A 15,000-nucleotide genomic window follows, 5' to 3' on the forward strand; every position below is an offset into this window, starting at 1 on the left:
GTTGTGAGGCGAGATTCCAAAGGCTAAACGTGAGAGGCTGCAGGGTCGACTCAGAGAGGTCTATGCATGTGAGAGGCTGAAAGCAAGGTCGACTCGGAGCGGTCTATGCATCGGGCGCGCTTGGGGCGACTACCAGTGCCAACCCCTTATCCCGCGACGCGTCCGACAAAGAGAACGTTCCAAGGCGGCAGAGGAGGTTACCAGCCGAAGGATGCAGTAGCAATAACAGGTATAGTTCCGCGGCGGCCGAGAAGACTCACCGCATAGGAATCGGGATGCGAGGCGAGGGATGCGGCGGGAAGGCCCCGACGGCTAAACGGAAGAGGCTGCAGGGCCGCCTCGGAATGGTCCAAGCATCGGATGCGATTGGGACGACTACCAGTGCCAACCCCTTATCCCGCGATGCGTCCGATACACAGATAGTTCCAAGGCGGCCGAGGAGCCTCACCGCATATCAATCGGGGTGCGAGGCGAGGGATGGGGCGGGAAGGCCCCAACGGCTAGACGGAAGAGGCTTCAGGGCCACCTCGGAATGGTCCAAGCATCGGACGCGCTTGGGGCGACTGCCAGTGCCAACCCCTTATCCCGCGATGCGTCCGATACACAGATGGTTCCAAGGCGGCCGAGGAGCCTCACCGCATAGCAATCGGGGGTGCGAGGCGAGGGATGGGGCGGGAAGGCCCCAACGGCTAGACGGAAGAGGCTTCAGGGCCGCCTAGGAATGGTCCAAGCATCGGACACGCTTGGGGCGACTACCAGTGACCACCCCCTATCCCGCGATGCGTCCGATACGAAGATGGTTCCAAGGCGGCCGAGGAGCCTCACCGCATAGCAATCGGGGTGCGAGGTGGGGGATGCGGCGAGATGGCCCCAACGGCTAGACGGAAGAGGCCACAGGGCCGCGTCGGAATAGTCCAAGCATCGGACGCGCTTGGGGCGACTACCAGTGACAACCCCTTATCCCGCGATGCGTCCGATACGAAGATAGTTCCAAGGCGGCCGAGGAGCCTCACCGCATAGCAATCGGGGTGCGAGGTGGGGGATGCAGCGAGATGGCCCCAACGGCTAGACGGAAGAGGCTGCAGGGCCGCCTCGGAATAGTCCAAGCATCGGACGCGCTTGGGGCGACTACCAGTGACAACCCCTTATCCCGCGATGCGTCCGATACGAAGATAGTTCCAAGGCGGCCGAAGAGCCTCACCGCATAGCAATCGGGGTGCGAGGTGGGGGATGCGGCGAGATGGCCCCAACGGCTAGACGGAAGAGGCCACAGGGCCGCCTCGAAATAGTCCAAGCATCGGACGCGCTTGGGGCGACTACCAGTGACAACCCCTTATCCCGCGATGCGTCCGATACGAAGATAGTTCCCAGGCGGCCGAGGAGCCTCACCGCATAGCAATCGGGGTGCGAGGCGAGGGATGCGGCGAGATGGCCCCAAAGGCTAGACGGAAGAGGCTGCAGGGCTGCCTCGGAATAGTCCAAGCATCGGACGCGCTTGGGGCGACTACCACTGCCAACCCCTTATCCCGCGATGCGTCCGATACACAGATAGTTCCGAGGCGGCCGAGGAGGTGGGGGATGCGGCGAGATGGCCCCAACGGCTAGACGGAAGAGGCTGCAGGGCCGCCTCGGAATAGTCCAAGCATCGGACGCGCTTGGGGCGACTACCAGTGACAACCCCTTATCCCGCGATGCGTCCGATACACAGATAGTTCCGAGGCGGCCAAGGAGCCTCACCGCATAGCAATCGTGGTGCGAGGTGGGGGATGCGGCGAGATGGCCCCAACGGCTAGACGGAAGAGGCTGCAGGGCCGCCTCGGAATGGTCCAAGCATCGGATGCGCTTGGGGCGACTACCACTGCCAACCCCTTATCCCGCGATGCGTCCGATACACAGATAGTTCCAAGGCGGCCGAGGAGCCTCACAGCATAGCAATCAGGGTGCGAGGCGAGGGATGCGGCGAGAAAGCCCCAACGGCTAGAGGGAAGAGGCTTCAGGTCCGCCTCGGAATGGTCCAAGCATCGGACGCGCTTGGGGCGACTACCAGTGACAACCCCTTATCCCGCGACGCGTCCGATACACAGATAGTTCCAAGGCGGCCGAGGAGCCTCACCGCATAGCAATCGGGGTGCGAGGCGAGGGATGCGGCGAGAAGGACCCAACGGCTACACGGAAGAGGCTTCGGGGCCGCCTCGGAATGGTCCAAGCATCGGACGCGCTTGGGGCGACTACCAGTGACAACCCCTTATCCCGCGACGCGTCCGATACACAGATAGTTCCAAGGCGGCCGAGGAGCCTCACCGCATAGCAATCGGGGTGCGAGGCGAAGGATGCGGCGAGAAGGACCCAACGGCTAGACGGAAGAGGCTTCGGGGCCGCCTCGGAATGGTCCAAGCATCGGACGCGCTTGGGGCGACTACCAGTGACAACCCCTTATCCCGCGACGCGTCCGATACACAGATAGTTCCAAGGCGGCCGAGGAGCCTCACCGCATAGCAATCGGGGTGCGAGGCGAGGGATGCGGCGAGAAGGACCCAACGGCTAGACGGAAGAGGCTTCGGGTCCGCCTCGGAATGGTCCAAGCATCGGACGCGCTTGGGGCGACTACCAGTGACAACCCCTTATCCCGCGACGCGTCCGATACACAGATAGTTCCGAGGCGGCCGAGGAGCCTCACCGCATAGCAATCGGGGTGCGAGGCGAGGGATGCGGCGAGAAGGACCCAACGGCTAGACGGAAGAGGCTTCGGGTCCGCCTCGGAATGGTCCAAGCATCGGACGCGCTTGGGGAGACTACCAGTGACAACCCCTTATCCCGCGACGCGTCCGATACACAGATAGTTCCAAGGCGGCTGAGGAGCCTCACCGCATAGCAATCGGGGTGCGAGGCGAGGGATGCGGCGAGAAGGACCCAACGGCTAGACGGAAGAGGCTTCGGGTCCGCCTCGGAATGGTCCAAGCATCGGACGCGCTTGGGGCGACTACCAGTGACAACCCCTTATCCCGCGACGCGTCCGATACACAGATAGTTCCAAGGCGGCCGAGGAGCCTCACCGCATAGCAATCGGGGTGCGAGGCGAGGGATGCGGCGAGAAGGACCCAACGGCTAGACGGAAGAGGCTTCGGGGCCACCTCGGAATGGTCCAAGCATCGGACGTGCTTGGGGCGACTACCAGTGACAACCCCTTATCCCGCGACGCGTCCGATACACAGATAGTTCCGAGGCGGCCGAGGAGCCTCACCGCATAGCAATCGGGGTGCGAGGCGAAGGATGCGGCGAGAAGGACCCAACGGCTAGACGGAAGAGGCTTCGGGTCCGCCTCGGAATGGTCCAAGCATCGGACGCGCTTGGGGCGACTACCAGTGACAACCCCTTATCCCGCGACGCGTCCGATACACAAATAGTTCCAAGGCGGCCGAGGAGCCTCACCGCATAGCAATCGGGGTGCGAGGCGAGGGATGCGGCGAGAAGGACCCAACGGCTAGACGGAAGAGGCTTCAGGGCCGCCTCGGAATGGTCCAAGCATCGAACGCGCTTGGGGCGACTACCAGTGACAACCCCTTATCCCGCGACGCGTCCGATACACAGATAGTTCCGAGGCGGCCGAGGAGCCTCACCGCATAGCAATCGGGGTGCGAGGCGAGGGATGCGGCGAGAAGGACCCAACGGCTAGACGGAAGAGGCTTCGGGTCCGCCTCGGAATGGTCCAAGCATCGGACGCGCTTGGGGCGACTACCAGTGACAACCCCTTATCCCGCGACGCGTCCGATACACAGATAGTTCCGAGGCGGCCGAGGAGCCTCACCGCATAGCAATCGGGGTGCGAGGCGAGGGATGCGGCGAGAAGGACCCAACGGCTAGACGGAAGAGGCTTCAGGGCCGCCTCGGAATGGTCCAAGCATCGGACGCGCTTGGGGCGACTACCAATGACAACCCCTTATCCCGCGACGCGTCCGATACACAGATAGTTCCGAGGCGGCCGAGGAGCCTCACCGCATAGCAATCGGGGTGCGAGGCGAGGGATGCGGCGAGAAGGACCCAACGGCTAGACGAAAGAGGCTTCAGGGCCGCCTCGGAATGGTCCAAGCATCGGACGCGCTTGGGGCGACTACCAGTGACAACCCCTTATCCCGCGACGCGTCCGATACACAGATAGTTCCGAGGCGGCCGAGGAGCCTCACCGCATAGCAATCGGGGTGCGAGGCGAGGGATGCGGCGAGAAGGACCCAACGGCTAGACGGAAGAGGCTTCAGGGCCGCCTCGGAATGGTCCAAGCATCGGACGCGCTTGGGGCGACTACCGTTGCCAACCCCTTATCCCGCGATGCGTCTGATACACAGATAGTTCCGAGGCGGCCGAGGAGCCTCACCGCATAGCAATCGGGTTGCGAGGCAGATTATTGGGAAGGGAACCCCCTGGGATGTGGCTCAAGCAGTGCCCAAAGGGACTGGAATGCGGAATCACATCGAGAGACCCAAATGCTATACGAGGGCTCAAATCGAATTATCGATTTGGCCACGACATGGACGCATCGGAACGACTACCTTTGCCGAACCACTCGCAATTGCATCCATACCGAAACCAATAGACATTTCCGTTAGAGCCCTCGCATAGCATTCGGGAATCTCGCATGCCCCTCTAAATCGACCAATGCTGGCGCTCAATGAAAATCCGAGCGCTACCACCGTTCGAGCGCCAGCATTGGTCGAGTTAGAGGGGCACGGGGGAGAATGCTCCAGTCAACACCTCCCCTATATAAGTTATTTGTCCGATTCTCGCACAACCGTAGTCTGCCTCGTCGAATCAAACAACGGTCCCAGATTCCGACTTCCGTTCCGTAGAGACCCAAAAGCTAGATGGAGGCTCGCAAGAAAGAGAGTCGGCGCATAGCAATCGGGTTTCTCGAACGTTTAGGGACCGAGCTCACTTGCGGATAGGGCAAAATCCGCCAAGCAACCCAAAAGCTAGACGGGGGCTCGAATCGAATCGCCTAGGCGGCCACAACAACGACGTGTTGGATCGACTACCAGTGCCAAACCATTCAGCAAGACTAGTCTGTGTCGAGGCCGGATAGAGATTCTCAGAGAGCGCCCGCATAGCATTTAGGAGACCTGCCGCGTCCCTCACACTCGACAAATGGTGGTGCACGTTTATAAATCCGAGCGATCCCAACCCTTTCAAGCACCAACATCGGTCGAGATAGAGGGGCACGGAGGGGGCTGCGTGAGACAACACAGTCCCCTATATAAGTTATTTGTCCGATTCTCACACATCCGAAGAATGGTCATCAAATCGGACAACAACCCAAACTTCCGACTTCCGTCCCAGAAAGCCCAAGAGCTATCTAAAACGTTCATGGCCGGAACTCGATCGCGGCTATACCAGTCCGCCAAGCAACCCAAAAGCTAGACTGGAGCTCTAGTCGAATCACCTCTGTGGCCATTGCAAGGACGTGTTGGAGCGACTACCATTGCCGAACCATTCCGCAGGTCGAGTCCATACCAAGGCCGCATAGAGATTCACGATGAGCTCCTGCATAGCAATCAGGAGACTTGCCGTGTCCATCACAATCGATAAATCCTGGTGCAAGATTTTTGCATCCGAGCGCTCCAACCAGTCGAGCACCAGCATCAATCGACATAAACGGGCACGGGGGGAGGATGCTCGAGAACACTACCTCCCCTATATAAGTTATTTGTCCGATTCTCAAGCAGCCGAAGTCTGGTCATCGAATCGGGTCAAAGACCACAACTTCCGACTTTACCCACAATGCAAGTCATCGAATCGAACATCGGCCCCCGAGTCGGACTCCATGCGTATGTCAGGTCATCGGACCCAAATTCCGCCTTCCTGCGCATGGCGGGCCATCAATATCAACTCGGTCATCGGACCCAAACTCCGCCTTTTTGCGTATGGCACGCCTTCAAATCGGTCATCGGACCCAAATTCCGCCTTCCTGTGCATGGCGGGCCATCAACATCAACTCGGTCATCGGACCCAAATTCCGCCTTTCTGCGCATGGCACGCCATCAACTCGGTCATCGGACCCAAATTCCGCCTTCCTGCGCATGGCAGGTCATCGGACACAAATTCAGACCTCGCCAATATGCCTACGTATCGAATCGGTCATCGGACCCAACTTCCGACTTCATCCATACTGTAGGGTCTTTGAGGTTGGCGCGGTGCGCTCAACCCAGGGAGTCGACCCATCGAAGCATACACCTCCCCTATATAAGCTATTTGTCCGATTCCCACACCTGTGTAGTTTGCACCTCTGACCAGGACATCGACCCCAACTTCCGAACTCGACTGCAACGACGGCACCAGCGCCTTGGTGCGCACCTTGCGACGCACAGTCCCAACATTCGCCTTCCTGCACATGGCAGGTCATCGGACCCAAATTCCGACCTCGCGAGTATGCCTACATATCGAATCGGTCATCGGACCCAACTTCCGATTTCATCCATACCGTAGGGTCTTTGAGGTTGGCGCGGTGCGCTCAACCCGGGGAGTCGACCCAACGAAGCATACACCTCCCCTATATAAGCTATTTGTCCGATTCCCACACCTGTGTAGTTTGCACCTCCGATCAAGACATCGACCCCAACTTCCGAACTCGCCTCCAACGACCGAACCAGCGCCTTGGTGCGCACCTTGCAACGCACAGTGCCAACATTCGCCTTCCTGCACGTGGCAGGTCATCGGACCCAAATTCCGACCTCGCGAGTATGCCTACATATCGAATCGGTCATCGGACCCAACTTCCGACTTCATCCATACCGTAGGGTCTTTGAGGTTGGCGCGGTGCGCTCAACCCGGGGAGTCGACCCAACGAAGCATACACCTCCCCTATATAAGCTATTTGTCCGATTCCCACACCTGTGTAGCTTGCAACTCCGATCAGGACATCGACCCCAACTTCCGAACTCGACTAAAAAGACCGCACCAGCGCCTTGGTGTGCACCTTGCAACGCACAGTGCCAACATTCGCCTTCCTGCACATGGCAGGTCATCGGACCCAAATTCCGACCTCATGAGCATACCTACTAATCGAATCGGTCATCGGACCCAACTTCCGACTTCATCCATACCGTAGGGTCTTTGAGGTTGGCGCGGTGCGCTCAACCTGGGGAGTCGACCCATCGAAGCATACACCTCCCCTATATAAGCTATTTGTCCGATTCCGACACCTGTGTAGTTTGCACCTCCGCTCAGGACATCGACCCCAACTTCCGAACTCGCCTGCAACGACCGAACCAGCGCCTTGGTGCGCACCAAAAGTGCGCACTTTTGGAGGGCACTTTTGTGCGCTCCAAAGGTGCGCACTTTTGGAGGGCACTTTTCTGCGCTCCAAAGGTGCGCACTTTTGGAGGGCACTTTTTGGAGGGCACTTTTCTGCGCTCCAAAGGTGCGCACTTTTGGAGGGCACTTTTTGGAGGGCACTTTTCTGCGCTCCAAAGGTGCGCACTTTTGGAGGGCACTTTTTGGAGGGCACTTTTCTGCGCTCCAAAGGTGCGCACTTTTGGAGGGCACTTTTTGGAGGGCACTTTTCTGCGCTCCAAAGGTGCGCACTTTTGGAGGGCACTTTTTGGAGGGCACTTTTCTGCGCTCCAAAGGTGCGCACTTTTGGAGGGCACTTTTTGGAGGGCACTTTTCTGCGCTCCAAAGGTGCGCACTTTTGGAGGGCACTTTTTGGAGGGCACTTTTCTGCGCTCCAAAGGTGCGCACTTTTGGAGGGCACTTTTTGGAGGGCACTTTTCTGCGCTCCAAAGGTGCGCACTTTTGGAGGGCACTTTTTGGAGGGCACTTTTCTGCACTCCAAAGGTGCGCACTTTTGGAGGGCACTTTTTGGAGGGCACTTTTGTGCGCTCCAAAGGTGCGCACTTTTGGAGGGCACTTTTGTGCACTCCAAAGGTGCGCACTTTTGGAGGGCACTTTTCCTGCGCTCCAAAGGTGCACACCTAGGTGAGCACCTTCGACCACACCTTGTAGCACACCAAACTCTGACTTTCGACTTCATCCGCAATGCAGGGTCTTTGAGGTTGGCGCAATGCCAGGGGAGTCGACCCATCAAACCCAACACCTCCCCTATATAAGCTATTTGTCTGATTCTCATACATGCGTAGCCTGCAGGAGCAATTAGGACATCGACCCCAACTTTCGGCTTCTAAACGAAAACAAGGTCTTTGAGGTTGGTGTAATGCGAACAACTAGGGGAGTCAACCCATCAAACCCAACACCTCCCCTATATAAGCTATTTGTCTGATTCTCATACATGTGTAGTCTACAGGAGCAATTAGGACATCGACCCCAACTTTTGACTTCTTAACGAAAACAAGGTCTTTGAGGTTGACGTAATGCGCACAACCAGGGGAGTCGACCCATCAAACCCAACACCTCCCCTATATAAGCTATTTGTCCGATTCTCATACATGTGTAGCCTGCAGGAGCCATTAGGACATTGACCCCAACTTTTGACTTCTTAACGAAAACAAGGTCTTTGAGGTTGGCGTAATGCGCACAACCAAGGGAGTTGACCCATCAAACCCAACACCTCCCCTATATAAGCTATTTGTCTGATTCTCATACATGTGTAGCCTGCAACAACGATTAGGACATCCACCCCAACTTCTGAATTCGTCTGCGTTGACCGCACCAAAGGTGCACGCCTTGGTGCTCACCAAAATCCGACTTCCGACTTCTTCTGCTATGCGGGGTCTTTGAGGTTGGCGCAGTGCGCACAACCAGGGGAGTCAACCCACCGAATGCAACACCTCCCCTATATAAGCTATTTGTCTGATTCTCATACATGCGTAGACTGCAGCAATGATTAGGACATCCACCCCAACTTTTGACTTCTTAAACAAGACAGGGTCTTTGAAGTTGGTGCAGTGCACACAACCAGGGGAGTCGACCCATCAAACGCAACACCTCCCCTATATAAAGCTATTTGTCCGATTCTCATACGTGTAGTCTGCAGCAGCGATTAGGACATCGACCCCAACTTCCGAATTCGTTTGCATTGACCGCACCAAAGGTGCACGCCTTGGTGTGCACCCTGGAGTGCACTTTGGTGCTCACCTCGGTGCACACTTTGGTGTGCACCTCGGTGTGCACCAAAGGTGCGCACCTTGGAGCGCACCAAAGGTGTACACTTTGGAGCGCACCACATAGGGTCTTTGAGAGGTTGGCGCAGTGCGCACACCAAGGTGGGTGTTGAGGTGCGTGCCGAGGTGGGTGGGTGCTAGGGTGCGCTCCATGGTGGGTGCCAGGGTGGGTGCGTGCTAGGGTGGATTCCAAAGAGGGTCATAGGGTGGGTGCCAAGGTGGGTTGGTGATATAGTGGGTTCAAAGGTGGGTACTAGGGTGGGTTCCAAGGTGGGTCACAAGTTGGGTGCCAGGATGCGTGGGTGTTAGGTTGGGTGCCAAGGTGGGCTCCTGCGTGGGTGGGTGCTAGGGTGGGTTTCAAGGTGGACGCGAGGGCGGGTGCCAAGGTGGGTAACAAGTTGGGTGTTAGGATGGGTGAGTGCTAGAGTGGGTGCCAAGGTGGGTGGGTGCTAAGGTGGATGCCAAGGTGGTTCACAGGGTGGGTGGGTTCTAGGGTGAGTTCCAAGGTGGGTCACAGGTTCAGTGCTAGGGTGGGTGTCAAGGCGGGTGTCGAGGTGCCTGGGTGCTAGGGTGTGGATGCCAATGTGGGTCATAGGGTGGGTACTAGGGTGGGCTGCAATGTGGGTGCCAAGGTGGGTAACATGCTCGGTGGGTTCTAAATTGGGTGCCAGGGTGGGTGTGCACCCACCTTGCCCGAGGTGGGTGCCAAGGTGCCAGTGTGGGTGGGTGCTAAGGTGGATGCCAAGGTGGGTGAGAAGGTGGGTGATAGGTTGAGTGGTAGGATGGGTGGGTGCCAAGATGGGTCACAGGGTGGGTGCAAGGGTGGGTAGGTGCTAGGGTTGGTGTCAGGGTGGGTGGGTGCTAGGTTGGGTTCCAAGGTGGGTGCGAGGGTGAGTGTCAAGGTGGGTCACAGGTTAGGTGCTAGGATGGGTGAGTGCTAGGGTGCAAAGGTGCCAGGGTGGGTGCTAGGATGGGTCGATGCTAGGGTGAGTGGCAAGGTGGGTCCACAAGTGTCAAGGTGGGTGCCGAGGTGGGTGCCAAGTCGGCGACTGCTATGGTGGATGCCAAGGTGGGTCACGGGGTGGGTGCCAAGTTGCTAGGTTGGGTTCCAAGGTGGGTGCCAACGTGGGTGCTAGGGTGCGTGGGTTAAAGGGTGTGTCACAACGTGGGTGCCAGGATGGGTGCGCACCCACACTGGCCAAGACGGGTGCGGGTGCAAGGTTGGGTTCCAAGCCCGGTCACAGGCTGGGTGCTAGGATGGGTGGGTGCCAAGGTGGGCACCAGGGTGGGTGCACCCACCCTGGCCAAGGTGGGTCACGGGGTGGGTCCTAGGGTGGGTAACGGGGTGGGTACTAAGGTGCGTGCCAAGGTGGGTCATAGGGTGGGTGCCAAGGTGGGCACCAGGGTGGGTGTGCACCAACCCTAGCCAGGGTAGGTCACGGGGTGGTTGTCGGGGTGGGCGTCAAGGAGCCAAGGTGGGTGGCAAGTAGCCAAGTTGCGTGCCAAGGTGGGTGTCGGGGTGGGTGCCAAGGATCCAAGGTGGGTGCCAAGGAACCAAGGTGGGTGTCTGGGTGGGTGCCGAGGTGGGAGCCAGGGTGGGTCCCAAGGTGAGTGCAAAGGTGGGTGCCAGGGTCAAGGTGAGTGCCAATGTGGGTTCCAAGGTGCCAGGGTCAGGGTGAGTGCCAATGTGGGTTCAAAGGTGCTAAGTTGGGTGCGAGGTTGGGTGCGAGGGTGGGTGGGTGCCAAGGTGTGCTAGGTGGAAGCCCGGGTGGGTCGGCATCCCATGGGTGTCGAGTTGGGTGCCTGATGGGTGCTTCTTGTCAAGTTTTAGTCGTCGGGACTCATTTCGAGCCTTAGAGGTCGTTTCTTGTCCGGTTGCCCTGTCTTCGACCTGGGAACCCAATTTTGGTCCTCGGGTCCCATTTTTTTTTGTCTCGCATCCCACTTTTGGCCTGTGGCCTTTTCGGGGTCGATTCTCGTTTTGGGCATCAGAGCATGTTTCTTCTCCTAAAACCCAATATTTGTTTATTAAGTCTCGGAACACATTTTTGTTCTCGTGGACCCATCATGGGTCTTGGAACGCATTTGTGGTCCTTGGGTCCCATTTTGCATCCCGAAACTTGTGTTTTGGTGCTTGATCCCTATTTTGGGTGCCCACCTTGCACCAAGTGCGCACCCGGGGCAAACCGAGCGCCTTGGTGCACCGGGGCAAGATCGAGCGTGCACCCGAGGCGCCCCGAACATGCACCAAGGTGCACTCGGCCCACATGTGAGCGCAGGTCGTTGCGCCCGAGGTGGTGTGTGGGCACCGCGTTGCAGACGGGACACTGCACGCACACGACGCCCCCTCCAGGTGCACGCACGTAGGCCGGGCCGGGTGCACACCCGACGCCCTAGCAAGGTGCGCGCACCCGGGCAGGGCTCACACTTGGCGAACGGGGCGCACTTCGCGAGGGAGGGTGTGCACCTCGACGGGGGTGGGTGGCCGGGGTGGATTCGCACGTGGGTCGCGGTTTGCTAAGTACACACTACGACAAGCTCATAACGGGTGCGATCATACCAGCGTTAGTGCACCGGATCCCATCAGAACTCCGCAGTTAAGCGCGCTTGGGCCGGAGTAGTACTAGGATGGGTGACCTCCCGGGAAGTCCCGGTGTTGCACCCTTTTTTAGTTTTTCGCCGGGCGTCGCAATGCTATTTGAATAAACCTTTTGCCCGTTTGCGTTCTCGTCGGGGCCGGGCCGGGCCGGGGTGCGCTGCCCGCACTACTGCGCGCGCGGGGGCGACACCGAGCGCGCACCCGAGGCGCCCCGAGCACACAGGCCACGGTGCAACCCGGGCGTTGTGCGCGCACCCCGGTGCGCCCGAGGTGCTGCGCGCGCACCCAGGTGAAATCGGTGTGCACCTCGGCCAGTGCGCGCTCGGTCGAGTCGCGCACGTTGGCCAAGGTGCACGGTGATGTTTCTTACTCTAAGGTTCCGCACCAGACGCCCGGGACAGGTGAGCGAAGCTGGGCGGGGCCGGGTGCGCGGCCGGGGCAGGTGCACGCAGCTGGAGAGAGCTTTGGAGCACACTTCGGAGCGCACCAATGATGCGCTCCATTCAAAAGTTTCCTGAAAAGGCAAAAAAAGTTGAGATTATAGAATTTCCCACTTGAGAGATTGTAAAAAAAAAAAATTTAAAATGAAGGAAACGCGGGTGCCAAGGTGTGCGCGCCCGGGTGCGCAGCCCAGCCAAGGTGTGCGCACCAAGGCGCCCACCCTGGCGAAGGTGCACGCAAGGTGCGCACCCGAGGCAAACCGGACAATTAACCCAACTTTCGACTTCGCGCGCACCTTGGAGCGCACTTCGGAGCGCTCCTTGGTGCGCACCAATCTTGGGCACCTCGGAGTGCACCATGGCGCCCACCAAGGTGCGCACCCGGGGCAAACCGAGCTCCGACTTCGTGCGCACCTTGGAGCGCACGAAAGGTGCGCACCATGGCGCCCACCATGGCGCCCACCAAGGTGCGCAGCCCAGCCAAGGCGTGCGCATCAAGGTGCGCACCCTGGCGAAGGTGCGCACCCGGGGCAAACCGAGCTCCGACTTCGTGCGCACCTTGGAGCGCACAAAAGGTGCGCAACCCAGCCAAGGTGTGCGCACCCCGGTCAAACCGAGCTCCGAATCGTGCGCACCAGAGGTGCACGCCATCGTGCGCACCTTGGAGCACACTTCGGAGCCCTCCTTGGTGCGCGCCGATGTTGCGCACCTCGGAGCGCACCCGGGGAAAACAATGCAATTAACCCGACTTTCGACTTCGTGGGCACCTCGGAGCGCTCTCGGGTTCGCACCTCGGAGCACACCGAGGTGCGCACCTTTGATGCGCTGCCTTCACCAATTTCCAGAAAAGGCAAGAAAACATTGAGAAGGTGTGCGCACCGAGGTGCCCACCCTGGCGAAGGTGCACGCGAGGTGCGCACCCGGGGCAAATCGGGCTCCGACTTCGTGCACGCCGCACCTTGGAGCACACTTCGGAGCGCTCCTTGGTGCGCACCAGGGCGCGCAACCCAGCCGAGGTGCCCACCCCGGCGAAGGTGCACGCGAGGTGCGCACCCGAGGCAAACCGGGCTCCGACTTCGTGCACGCCATGGTGCCCACCGCGGCGAAGGTGCACGCGAGGTGCGCACCCGGGGCAAACCGGGCTCCGACTTCGTGCACGCCGCACCTTGGAGCACACTTCGGAGCGCTCCTTGGTGCGCACCATGGTGCCCACCAGGGCGCGCAACCCCGCCGAAGGTGCACGCGAGGTGCGCACCCGGGGCAAACCGGGCTCCGACTTCGTGCACGCCGCACCTTGGAGCACACTTCGGAGCGCTCCTTGGTGCGCACCATGGTGCCCACCAGGGCGCGCAACCCCGCCGAAGGTGCACGCGAGGTGCGCACCCGGGGCAAACCGGGCTCCGACTTCGTGCACGCCATGGTGCGCACCGCGGCGAAGGTGCGCACCCGGGGCAAACCGGGCTCCGACTTCGTGCACGCCGCACCTTGGAGCACACTTCGGAGCGCTCCTTGGTGCGCACCAGGGCGCGCAACCCAGCCGAGGTGCCCACCCCGGCGAAGGTGCACGCGAGGTGCGTACCCGGGGCAAACCGGGCTCCGACTTCGTGCACGCCGCACCTTGGAGCACACTTCGGAGCGCTCCTTGGTGCGCACCATGGTGCCCACCAGGCCGCGCAACCCAGCCAAGGTGTGCGCACCAAGGTGCACGCGAGGTGCGCACCCGGGGCAAACCGGGGTCCGACTTCGTGCACGCCGCACCTTGGAGCACACATCGGGGCGCTCCCGGGTTCGCACCGGCGTTGCGCACCGTGGTGGGCACCTCGGAGCACACCAAGGTGGGCAGCGAGGTGCGCACCTTTGATGCGATGCCTTCACTAATTTCCATAAAAGGCAAAAAAAAAACGAGATTTTAAAATTTCCGTTTTGAAAGATAGTGAGAAAAAGGGAATGCTGGTGCCATCTTGAGCCCGCCCTGGTGCGCAGCCCAGCCAAGGTGTGCGCACCAAGGTGCCCACCCTGGCGAAGGTGCGCGCCCGGGCAATTAACCCAACTTCCAACTTCGCGCGCGCCAGGGTGGGAGCGCACCCAACAACCGGGCCTGGGAAGAGCCAATGCGAGAAACCCCACCAAACGCTCTGACAAAAAAAGAGGGGGCGCTCCAGTAACCCCGCTTCGGAGCGCACCCTGGGCAAACCCAGCCAAGGTGCCCACCCCGGCCAAGGTGCAGGCGAGGTGCGCACCCGGGGCAAACCGAGCTCCGACAACGTGCACGCCGCACCTTGGAGCACACTTCGTAGCGCTCCCGGGTGCGCACCTCAGAGCACACCAAGGTGGGCAGCGAGGTGCGCACCTTTGATGCGCTGCCTTCACTAATTTCCAGAAAAGGCAAAAAAAAAAGGAGATTTTAAAATTTCCGTTTTGAAAGATAGTGAAAAAAACGGAACGCGCGTGCCATCTTGAGCCCGCCCTGGTGCGCAGCCCAGGTAAGGTGCCCACCCTGGCAAAGGTGCGCACCCGGGCAATTAACCCTACTTCCGACTTCGTGCGCGCCAGGGTGGCAACCGGGCCTCGGAAGAGCCAATGCGAGAAACCCCACCAAACGCTCCGACAAAAAAAGAGGCGGCGCTCCAATAACCCCGCTTCGGAGCGCAGCCGGGGCAAACCCAGCCAAGGTGCCCACCCCGACGAAGGTGCACGCGAGGTGCGCACCCGGGGCAAACCGGGCTCCGACAACGTGCACGCAGCACCTTGGAGCACACTTCGAAGCACTCCCGGGTGCCCACCGGCGTTGCGCACCGTGGTGGGCAGCGAGGTGCGCACCTTTGATGCGCTGCCTTCACTAATTTCCAGAAAA

General features: G+C 59.9%; 1 non-coding gene across 1 annotated transcript; it reads left to right on the forward strand.

The window, feature by feature from the left end:
• The first annotated feature begins 11,653 nt into the window (after positions 1-11,653).
• Positions 11,654-11,772, forward strand: LOC131861574 (5S ribosomal RNA). The gene has a single exon (XR_009360646.1). It is a non-coding gene; the product is annotated as a 5S ribosomal RNA (ribosomal RNA).
• The last annotated feature ends 3,228 nt before the right edge of the window (positions 11,773-15,000 follow it).

This window comes from Cryptomeria japonica, unplaced genomic scaffold (genome assembly GCF_030272615.1).
Source record: "Cryptomeria japonica unplaced genomic scaffold, Sugi_1.0 HiC_scaffold_26, whole genome shotgun sequence".
Lineage (NCBI taxonomy): Eukaryota > Viridiplantae > Streptophyta > Pinopsida > Cupressales > Cupressaceae > Cryptomeria > Cryptomeria japonica.